We start from the raw sequence: 2,500 nt of genomic DNA on the forward strand, positions 1-2,500 counted from the left end.
TGTGAGTGTTTATGTGTGTGTGAGTGTGTGTGTGTCTGTGTGTGAGTGTATGTGTGTATGTGAGTGAGTGTGTGTGTCTGTGTGTGTGCGTATGTGTGTGTGTGAGTGTGTGTGTCTGTGTGTGAGTGTTTATGTGAGTGTGAGTGTGTGTGTGTGTGTGTGAGTGTTTGTGTGTGTATGTGTGTCTGTGTGTGAGTGTTTATGTGTGTGTGAGTGTGTGTGTGTCTGTGTGTGAGTGTTTGTGTCTGTGTGTCTGTGTGTGAGTGTGTGTGTGTATTTGAGTGAGTGTGTGTGTCTGTGTGTGAGTGTTTGTGTGTGTATGTGTGTCTGTGTGTGAGTGTTTATGTGTGAGTGTGTGTGTGTGTGTGTCTGTGTGTGAGTGTTTCTGTGTGTATGTGTGTCTGTGTGTGAGTATGTGTGAGTGTGTGTGTGTATGTGAGTGAGTGTATGTGTCTGTGTGTGAGTGTTTGTGTGTTTATGTGTGTCTGTGTGTGAGTGTTTATGTGTGTGTCAGTGTGTGTGTGTCTGTGTGTGTGTTTATGTGTGTGTGTGTATGTGTGTGAGTGTTTGTGTGTGTATGTGTGTCTGTGTGTGAGTGTTTATGTGTTTGTGTGTGAGTGTATGTGTGTCTGTGTGTGAGTGTTTGTGTGTGTATGTGTGTCTGTGTGTGAGTGTTTATGTGTGTGTGAGTGTGTGTGTGTCTGTGTGTGGGTGTTTGTGTGTGTGTGTGTCTGTGTGTGAGTGTGTGTGTATGTGAGTGAGTGTGTGTGTCTGTGTGTGAGTGTTTGTGTGTGTATGTGTGTCTGTGTGTGAGTGTTTATGTGTGAGTGTGTGTGTGTATGTGTGACTGTGTGTGAGTGTTTCTGTGTGTATGTGTGTCTGTGTGTGTGTATGTGTGAGTGTGTGTGTGTGTGTGTGTGTGTGTGAGAGAGAGTGTCCGATTCTGTGTGTGTGAGTGTGTGTGTGTGTGTGTCTGTGTGTGTGTGTGTGTATGTGTGTCTGTGTGTGAGAGAGTGTCTGATTCTGTGTGTGTGAGTGTGTGTGTCTGTGTATGTGTGTGTGTCTGTGTGTGTGTGAGTGTGTGTGTGTGTGTGGGTGTCTGTGTGTGTCTGTGTGTGTGTGTGTGAGAGAGAGAGTGTCCGATTCTGTGTGTGTGAGTGTGTGTGTCTGTGTCTGTGTATGTGTGTGTGTCTGTGTGTGTGTGTGTGTGTGTGTGTGTGTCTGTATGTGTGTATGTGTGTGTGTGAGTATGTGTGTGTATGTGTGTCTGTGTGTGTGTGTGTGTCTGTGTGTGAGTGTGTGTGTATGTGAGTATGTGTGTGTGTATGTGTGCCTGTCTGTCTGTGTGTGTGTATGTGTGTGTGTGTCTGTGTGTGTGTGTGTGTGTGTGTGTGTGTGTGTGTGTGTGTGTGTCTGTGTGTGTGTGTGTGTGTCTGTCTGTCTGTCTCTGTGTGTGTGTGTGTGAGAGAGAGTATCCGATTCTGTGTGTGTGTGTGTGTGAGAGAGTGTCCGATTCGGTGTGTGTGTGTGTGTGTGTGTGTGTGTGTGTGTATGTGTGTGTGAGTGTTTGTGTGTGTCTGTGTGTGTGTATGAGTGTGTGAGTGTGTAAGTGTGAGTGTGTGTGTATGTGTGCCTGTCTGTGTGTGTGTATGTGTGAGTGTGTGTGTGTATGTGTGTCTGTGTGTGAGTGAGTGTGTGTGTGAGTGTGTGTGTGTCTGTGTGTGAGTGTATGTGTGTATGTGAGTGTGTGTGTGTCTGTGTGTGTGCGTATGTGTGTGTGAGTGTGTGTGTGTCTGTGTGTGAGCATTTGTGTGTGTATGTGTGTCTGTGTGTGAGTGTTTATGTGTGTGTGAGTGTGTGTGTGTCTGTGTGTGAGTGTATGTGTGTATGTGAGTGAGTGTGTGTGTCTGTGTGTGTGCGTATGTGTGTGTGTGAGTGTGTGTGTGTCTGTGTGTGAGTGTTTATGTGTGTGAGTCTGTGTGTGTGTCTGTGTGTGAGTGTTTGTGTGTGTATGTGTGTCTGTGTGTGAGTGTTTATGTGTGTGTGAGTGTGTGTGTGTCTGCGTGTGAGTGTTTGTGTGTGTGTGTGTCTGTGTGTGAGTGTGTGTGTGTATGTGTGTCTGTGTGTGAGTGTTTATGTGTGAGTGTGTGTGTGTATGTGTGTCTGTGTGTGAGTGTTTCTGTGTGTATGTGTGTCTGTGTGTGAGTATGTGTGAGTGTGTGTGTGTATGTGAGTGAGTGTGTGTGTCTGTGTGTGAGTGTTTGTGTGTGTATGTGTCTGTGTGTGAGTGTTTATGTGTGTGTGTATGTGTGTGAGTGTTTGTGTGTGTATGTGTGTCTGTGTGTGAGTATTTATGTGTTTGTGTGTGAGTGTGTGTGTGTATGTGTGTGTGTGAGTGTGTGTGTGTCTGTGTGTGAGTGTTTGTGTGTGTATGTGTGTCTGTGTGTGAGTGATTATGTGTGTGTGAGTGTGTGTGTGTCTGTGTGTGAGTGTGTGTGTG

At 45.9% G+C, this 2,500-nt stretch overlaps 1 protein-coding gene across 4 annotated transcripts in view; it reads left to right on the plus strand.

The window, feature by feature from the left end:
* The window catches only part of acsf2 (acyl-CoA synthetase family member 2), a 980,331-nt gene that overhangs the window by 905,649 nt on the left and 72,182 nt on the right, over positions 1-2,500 (plus strand). The gene's annotated exons all lie outside the window — the stretch shown is intronic.

The sequence above is a fragment of the Hypanus sabinus genome, chromosome 23 (assembly GCF_030144855.1).
Source record: "Hypanus sabinus isolate sHypSab1 chromosome 23, sHypSab1.hap1, whole genome shotgun sequence".
In the NCBI taxonomy this organism is placed as follows: domain Eukaryota; kingdom Metazoa; phylum Chordata; class Chondrichthyes; order Myliobatiformes; family Dasyatidae; genus Hypanus; species Hypanus sabinus.